Source organism: Rattus norvegicus, chromosome 8, assembly GCF_021556685.1.
Source record: "Rattus norvegicus strain SHRSP/BbbUtx chromosome 8, alternate assembly SHRSP_T2T, whole genome shotgun sequence".
Classification (NCBI taxonomy): domain Eukaryota; kingdom Metazoa; phylum Chordata; class Mammalia; order Rodentia; family Muridae; genus Rattus; species Rattus norvegicus.
The window spans coordinates 75,044,504-75,053,657 of record NC_141541.1 but is presented as its reverse complement, the minus strand read 5'-3'; positions in this window follow the sequence as shown (position 1 = coordinate 75,053,657).

Sequence of the window (9,154 nt, the reverse complement as noted above, 5' to 3'; positions counted from 1 at the left end):
TGTATAATTACAAATAATATTTTTAAATTTTAGATTAAATGAATGAGGTGTAAGAAACACTCACAAGGCTTATTCAAAAAACAGAAAATCCGGGTTGGGAGAGGTAGCTTATTAAGATAGCACCTGCTCTCTTACGGAGGACACAGGTTCAGTTCCCAGCATTCACATATTGGTTCACAATTTTCTGTACTCCAATTCCAGGGGTTCTGACACCCTCTTCTTTCTTCTGAGGGTACTGAATGCATGTGGTACACATAAATGTATGCGAGCAAATACTCATACACAGTGAATAAAAATAAATATATATTTGACAAAAGGAAAGTATAAAAATCTGTGTCTTTCCAGACAGCTTTTTCTTGCCTTCTTTTCTATTTCCGTGTGTGTTTGGTAGGTACATGTGTTATGTGTGTGCACATGCTTGCATATTTTACGTGAGATCCATGCGTGTGAATGCTGAGGTTGGTGTCAGTAATCAGCCTTGGTTACTTTGTTCTCCCATCCTATTTATTAGACAGGGTCTCTAATCAAACACAATACTCGCTAATGTGGCTACTCTTTTTTAAAAAAATTATTTATTTATTTATCTATTTATTTTTACACTCTGGATTTTATCCCCCCCCGTCCATCCCACCCTTGAGAGTTCCTCATCCCGTACCTCCTCCCCACCTGCCCCTCTCCGAACCATGCCCCCATCTCCACGAGGATATCCCCACCCCACCAGACCTCTAAACTTTCTGTGGCCTCCAGTCTCTTGAAGATAGGAGGTGCATTTTCTCAGACTGAACCCAGACCCGGGAGTCCTCTGCTGTCTATGTGTTGGAGGCCTCATCTCAGCTGGTGTATGCTGCCTGGTTGGTGATCCAGTATCTAAGAGATCTCAGGCATCCAGGTTAATTGAGACTGCTAGTTCTCCTAGAGGGTTACCTTCCTTAGCTTCCTCCAGCTTTTCCCTAATTTAACCACAGGGGTCAGCAGCTTCTGTTCGTTGGTTGGGTGCACATATCTGCATCTGACTCTTAGTTGGGTCTTTTGGAAGGCAGTCATGGTAGATCTCTTTTCATGAATGCCCCATAACTTCAGTAATGGCGTAAGGTCTTGGGGTCTCCCCTTGAGCTGGATCCCACTTTGGGCCTGTCACTGGACCTTCTTTTCCTCAGGCTCTTCTCCATTTCCATCCCTTCATTTCTTTCAGACAGGAAGAATTGTGGGTCAGAGCTTTGACTGTGGGATAGCAACCCCATCCTTCACTTGATGCCCTGTCTTTCTGGAGAATACGGCTATTCTTGCTAAACAGCTTGCCCTGAGAGTCCCCTGTCTGTCTCCTGAGGTTGGAATTACAAGCAGGCCACCATGTCCACCTGGCATTTACATGGGTTCTGGGAATCTGAATGCCTGTCCCCACTCTTGTATACGTGCTTTAACCACTGCACAATCTTCCTAGTCCCCTTTCTTGCTTAATATTACTTTTCATTATCAGTCAAGAGCTAGAGGGGTTGGGGATTTAGCTCAGTGGTAGAGCGCTTGCCTAGCAAGCGGAAGGCCCTGGGTTCGGTCCCCAGCTCTGAAAAAAAGAAAAAAGAAAAAGAAAAAAAAAAGAGCTAGAGATCACCTGGTAAGTAGAACAACTATTCAGATGAGTTTCATGTTAAACTGTATTGGATTAGACTTTATTTAATGTTTGCTAATTATTTGTGCCAGAAATAGGGTTCCTTGGGTTTGTTGTCTGTTTGTGTCAGAAACTTGGGGTCCCTTTGGGTTACTCTTATTTTCCTGTCCTCTTGACTGTAGCCTCCATTTGTGATTATTTTAGAGACTGTCGTACAGCTTATTCTGCTGCAACACACCAATACTGGAGTTCTGTTGTTGCAGAAATGGGGGTCATGTCTTATAAGAGTGGTTTTCAAGCATCCTAATGCTTTAACCCTTTAATACAGTTCCTTGTGTTGTGGTGGCCTCCAGTCATAAAATTATCTTCTTGCTACTTCATAACTGTAATTTTGCTACTGTTATGAATCATAATGTAAATACCTGATATGCAGGATATCTGATATGTGACCCCCACAAAGGGTCAGAACCCATATGATAAAAACCACTGTCCTATAATCTTAAAATTATCAGCTTTTTAGTGAAATTCGTCCTAGGCTTTCTCTTATTTTTCTTCGTAATGGATAAGACAGAAGACTTAAAGGGGAGGGCAATTGGAGAAACCCTTTTATTCAGGTAACATGAGTCTCTGAGAAACATATTTTCCCGAAAGTCAGTAATGAGGGTAGAAGTATACACTTGCTCTACTCTTACATAGTATAGAACTTAAAGTTGTAGCTAGAGTAACAAAGCAAGAGAAGGAAAGGAAGAAATCCTGTACTTAAAAGCTCTTCAATCTGAAAACATTTTAAATAAAGTAGCAGAATAAAAAAAATCAACATACACAATCAGTACCTTTTCTACGTACCAATGGTGAACACACTTTGGAAGAAATTAGGAAAACAGTCCTATTGAGGATAGCCTAAAAAAAAATCCCTGAACCTAACCAATGGTGTGAAAGGCATCTATAATGAACACTTTAAAACCCTAGGAGGAAGTGGGGAGGAGGAGGAGGAGGAGGAGAGGAGAAGAGAAAATAAATAAATGAGCAAACCAATTAAGACAGTAGAAGGAAAGTTCCTCCATGTTCATGGATCAGAGAGTTAGCATCGTGAAGCCAGGTATGGTGGCACAGCGCTGTAATTCCAGCATTTTGGAGGCAGAGACAGGTCACTGCAAGTTTGAGGCTATCTTGGTCTATACAGCAAGTTCCAGGCAAGCCAAGGCTACAGAGTAAGATGCTTTCTTTTTAAAAATTAGTATATTACTGGAAATTATCTATAAATTCAGTGAAGTCCATTACAGTGTCACCAAATTAGAAAAATCATATGAAAGTGTTCTCCAAATTACCAAAGCAATCCTAGATAGAAAGATGGGGGTTTCACTGTGTCTGATTTCTCTTAGTGTAATTTTTTTTTTACTTATTCACTTTATGCACCACTCACTACTCTCTCCCACAATCCTTTCCCCCTCCCGCTCTCCTTCTCCTTTGAGTGGATGGAGTCCCCCTGAGTATCCCCTCCAACCCTGGCACTTTAAGTCTGTGAGACTAGGCTCTTCCTCTCCCATTGAGGCCAGACAAGGCAGCCCCGCTAATAGAACATATCTCACATACAGACAACAGCTTTTGGGATAAACCCCACTGCAGTTGTTCAGGACCCACATGAAAATCAAGCTGCACACCTGCTACACATAAGTGAGGAGGCCTAGGTCCAGCTTTTGTATGCTCTTTGGTTCAGACTCTGAAGACCCCAAGGGTCCAAGTTAGTTGACTCTGTTGCTCTTCCTGTACAGCTCCTATCCCCTTTGGGACCCAGAATACTTTCTATTCTTCCATAAGAGTCCCCAAGCACCATCCACTGTTTGGCTGTGGTGTCTGTTTCTGTCTGAGTCAGCTGCTAGGTGGAGCCTCTCAGAGGACAACTTCCTCCTGTCTACAAGCATGACAGAATATCATTAATAGTGTTAGGGATTGGTGCTTGCCCATGGGATGGGTCTCAAGTTGGGCCACTTATTGATTGGTCATTCCCTCAGTCTCTGCTCCCTCCCCCGTGACTGCATTACTTGTAGAAAGGATAAATTTTGGGTTGAAAGTTTGGTGGGCGGGTTGGTATCTCTATTGCTCCACTGGGGTTCCTGTTTGGACACAGGAGATGACCTCTTTAGGTTCCAGATCTCCAATGTGGTGAGTCACAGCTAAGGTTACCCCCATTGATTCTTGGGTTCCTCTCTTGTCCCAGGCCATGTCTCACCCTGGAGATGCCCCCCACCTCCTCACTCCATTCAGTTGCAGAGTTCCATTCACTTTCACACCATCTAGGCGTTTCTCCTGCCTTTCCCCACACCTAATCTTCCATTCCTCTCTCCATCTCCCCTCCTTTCCAGTTCCCTCCCTCCATCTGCCTCTTACTACTGTTTTATTCCCCCTTCTAAGTGAAATTCAAGCTTCCTTGCTTGGACCTTCCTTCTTGTTTGGCTTCTTTAGGTCTGTGGAGTATAACATGGTACCTCTTAATGGCTAATATCCACTTATAAGTGATACATATCATCAGTATCTTTTTGGGACTGGGTTATCTCACTCAGGATGATATTCTCAAGTTCCATCCATTTGCCTGCAAAATTCATGATGTCTTGGTTTTTAATAGCTAAATAGTATTCCATTGTGTAGATGAACCACGCTTTCTTTAGCCATTCTTCAGTTGAGGGGCATCTAGGTTGTTTGCAGTTTCTGGCTATTATGAATAAAGCTGCTATGAACATAGTTGAGCAGTTGTCCTTGAGGTATAATGGAGCATCTTTTGGGTATATGCCCAGGAGTGGTGTACCTGGGTCTTGAGGTAGGACTATTCCCAGTTTTCTGAGAAAACACCAAATTGATTTCCAAAGTGGTTATGCAAGTTTTCACTCCCACCAGCAATGGAGGAGTGTTCCCTTTGCTCCACACCCTTGCCAGCTTGTATTATTTTAGCCATTCTGCTGGGTGTGAGATGGGACCTCAGAATTGTTTTGATTTGCATTTCCCCATCACTAAGAACCTTGAACATTCCTTTACCATTCATCCATAGTAACAGGAACAGCGTGGCGCTGGCATCAGAACACTATGCCAGTAACATGCACACTGATAAAGGAAAGAGTACCCAGAATAAACCCAGAGCTGAAGCCAGCTAATTTCTGACAAAGATGTTTTGAAAAGCAAACATTGGAGAAAAAGATCCTCTTCAAATAAAGCCGAGAAAACAAAATGTCCACATATAAAAGAATGAAATTAGGATATCTCACTCTGTATAAAAATCAGTTCCAAGTGAGTCAGAGACCTATTCTCCATTCTTGGATATTCTCAAGTACGTCCTTAGGGCTTCCTTTATCTAGTTGTGCCATGAATACCTCCCACATTTTTATTCTCTTTTAGCTCCCAGTAGGAAGCATCTGACTTCAAGATCTTTCTCAAGTGTCATTTCCTGTGTGAAGCCTTACCTGGCTTTATTAGACTTAGAAAGGTAAGTGGCTTTCTCCACCATGATCCCTTACATGTTTCATTCTTAAATTGGGAGATAATTTACATTCAATAAATGATTTGTAACATATTATATGTACATAATGGCCCCCATGTACTCTTATACTCCTCTCCTGCCAAGATATAGAACATATCATTTCCCTAATGGTTGTTCTTCCTCCTTTAAGTCACTCCACACAGACACTAGTGACTCTCATACCCATCCTCAGAGATAAACTGTGCTCATTTGGGGCCATCAAGATGGCTCAGTGTCATGATGAAGGTGCTTGCCACACAAGCCTGGTGACTTGAATCCCATCCCTAGAACCCCTGTAAAAGTAGAAGTTGGACTTGTCCTCCAACTTTCACTGTGGCTTACCTGCCTCTTGCCCACATACGCTCAAATATATATACTTTTTTTTAATTTTCAAAAATGTCTTGTTCTTTTTTGAACTTTATCTAACTAGAATAACATGAACTATACTTCTGCCTCTGGATTCTTTTGCCCATCAATTTCCCAGGATTCATTTGTTTTAGTGAATATTGGTATTTGCAACTTTTTATTGCTGAATAGAATTTAGTTTTGTGTATATGCCATTATTGGGTTAGCCATCCTTCTGTTAATGGACAACATAGCATTATGTTCAGGTTACTACATGCTATAGTCAGTGGCTTTTGTCTTATGCTAGAATCCCCACTACTTATTCTACACTTAGCAGACAATTCATTAAAGTTTTGCTTTCAAATGAGATGGTATGTGAGGTAGTCAGTTGAAAACTGCTTTAACTGATACGAGGATACTATCTTCAATTCACCAGGAATTAAAAGGGAGTGGTAAGCTCCTGAACTGTATTTGTTAATGGCTCCATGGCCCTCTACAGAAAGGATTCAAATGGTTCTATGTTAGTTATGAGAAGAGACACTAAGACATGTGAGACCTGGTTTGATCAGATATGTTATATTACTTTATGTTATATTTTTCACTAGAAAAGTCTTTGTTAAAAAAAAAGTCTTTGTTTCTCCAAGTTGGCTGTCATCACTGAGTTGCTGTAGAAGCCTGAGTATGTCCTTGAGACCAAGGATACTGTGTTTGTTGTGCACATTGTAGGCAATTAAATGAGTTAATATTTGAAAGGGGTGAACTCAAATGGAAATGATGAATTTCACCTACAGTATTGAGAGGTCATAGCTGGCCAAGTGGCTAGAGATCTCACTCCCCATAGAAGGAGTCTAAGGGAGTGATATAGCCCTAGCCAAACCTCTTCTACTTGGTGACCAAGAGGAAAGAAAATGGTTTGCCATATGTGAGTCCCCTTCCCCTGATATTTATTGAATTATGTAAATGCTATAATAAAGCTTCTATTTAAAGTGTAAAATTTGTATATTCTTGACCTATATGGAGAAACCAAGATGATGAGCATGTTTACCAGCCACCTCCCATAAACTTGTATCCTTATATACATGTATATACGCACATACCACTCTGCCTCCCCAGGCAACCATTGACCTGTTTTCTGTCACTATGTTTTATTCTTTAGAATTCTCTCATATGAAATGATATCCATGTATTGACTGAGAAGCACACACTCACACTGCATGTGTGTTTACTGTTTTACTCTAGACCTGCCTTAAGAAGAGAGACAGGCCAACAAACGCAGCCTTGGGAATTTAGTTTTACTTAAATTAGAGGTAAAGATAATATCCTGGGAGCTGAGCCAGCTCCTCTGCCCACTGTAGTTGGCAATGTTGGCTCAGGCTGTACCTGAGTAGAAGTCAAAGTTTAATGCCATCAAACAGATTGGAGGCAGGAGGTTGTTAACTTTCCAGAAATCATTTAGTGCCTTCAGTCTCTGGGATCATTGCACGATCAAGGAAAGGATGCTGAATTCTATTACAAAAAAGTGCTTCCAGACCATAACGATGAATCTGGGTAGAAGTATCTGCTGGTAAGCCTGAAGGCCTGAGTTGGACTCACAAGACCAACATGGTTGGAAGGAGAAAAATGACTCCTGCAAGTTGTCCTCTGATATCTGCATGTACTCTATACCAACTTCCTGAACACAGGTATGTATACACACATATACATGCAGACGACAGACAGACAGACAGACAGACAGACAGACAGACAGACAGAGGCAGAGCCAGAGATCCAGGGAGACAGAATCAGAGAGCCAGAGACAGACAGAAAGATTGAAAGAGACAAAGAGAGAGAGAAAGAGAAACAGACACAGAGAAAGTAAGGTGCTTTCATGAAGCCTGAGGAGGGCCCCCTGGTTCTGCTGATGAAGACTGTGGTCGTCTGTCCAGCCAGATACTTGTTTCTCACTTAGGAGATGGAAGCAGTGCTCCACAGTTCCCTGGGTGATTGCATCGTGGAGTGAAAGTACACAGAAACGGTCAAGGCTGTTTAAGGCACTACAAACTGCTAGTTGGCCTACAGTCATACTGACACAATACAGTCAAATGCACAACATACAGGCAAGTGGATGTCACCTGGTAGCAAACACTTTAAGGTGAATCATTCAGTGAGCCAGGAATTTGGTCCTTGTTTGTGCTGAGTCAATAAGTAATGAAGGAGCATAAATGGAACAGGAGGTTCTCCCCATGGCACCCAGCCTCATGTCTACCTGAAACCTTTGCAACAATCAAATCTGAGTCATAAAAGCCACTATGAGCCCCTGGCTGGGTGACCTTCAGAGTGAATGGCAGCTCAGTGTTGGCCATACCCAGATCTACCCTGCAGATGGTGATAAGGATTGTGCCTTCTCTTCTTGCAGATGCCTCAGAGGTCTCCATTCCTCCTGGGAGTGAACCTTGTGGGGTTTATGACTCCCTGAAAGAGCACCATTCTCTAACATAGGACAGATCCATTGTGAATAATGCAGTCAACAGAGTTCATGTGTGCATTACTCTGCTAGAACCTGCCTCGTCAGCTGGCTGGCACCTAGAAATACCTTAGGTGAGATGACCCAACGACTTTAAGGAAATGGGAAGAGGGAGGGAGGGAAGAAGAAAGAGAGGCTGTGTTTTACTGAGGATAATCAGGTACCACCTACAGTAGATGACAGGCAGAAGCACTGGGACACCCTAGGTCCAAGTCACTCAACACTTGGACCCTCCAGGCAGTGTCAGGGTCAGGAGGGCTATGAAGCTGCTGATGCTATAAGGAACAAATAGGAGGGGAGGAGGAACCAAGGCCAAGGTCTGCTGCTAATCCGCTCATCTTAGCCTGATTTCCTTCTTCCTCCTGTCTTCTTCCCTCTATGTTGTCCTCTAAAATCTGTCTCCATCTTCATCCTCCAACCCCAAGTTGGACCACTAGACCTAATAATGCCCCCTGTGCAATAAAATATGGTACACATATAAAATATACAATAAATTTTTAAATTATATGAGAGTATAATTGAAATATCTCATTACAAGTGGGGATCACACATTGAAATGACATTATCTTAGGTCCTTTGGAGTATATAAGATTATTAAAATGTCACTAATTTCTTTATCCCCTTTTTGTGTGTATACCAGAAAGTCTAAAGCAGTGGTTCTCAGCTTTCCTAATCTTAAGACCCTTTAATACAGTTTCATATGTTGTGGTGACCCCCACACACAAAATTATTTTGTTACTACTTCATGACTGTAATTTTGCTGTTATGAATTATAATGTAAATATCTGATAGTATAAATCCCAAATAGGGTCACGACCTATAGGTTGAAAACCAGTGGTCTAAAGAGTGCTGCGTGGCAGTTATGTTATCTCTTTAGATGGTATATCAGTATATTCATAGTCTTTCTTTTCCATCCACTGTTCAAATCCACTGTGTAGCCAAGGCTGGTCTTGAGCTCTTGCTCCTCCTTACCTCAGCCACCGAAGGGTTGGTAACACAAGTAACCTATGCCTTTTTCTTCAAGGCAGCTTGGGTAGTTTTAACTGTATTCAGACAAGGGTATGATCAAGACGAGAAGGCCTTGAAGGCATTCTACCACGGGCAGCTTCCACCTGAATGCTTCTCTGGCTTAACCCAGATGAGTCTTGATTCTACAGAATGTGGGTAAGGGCTGCAGAGAGAGGAGTTGCTG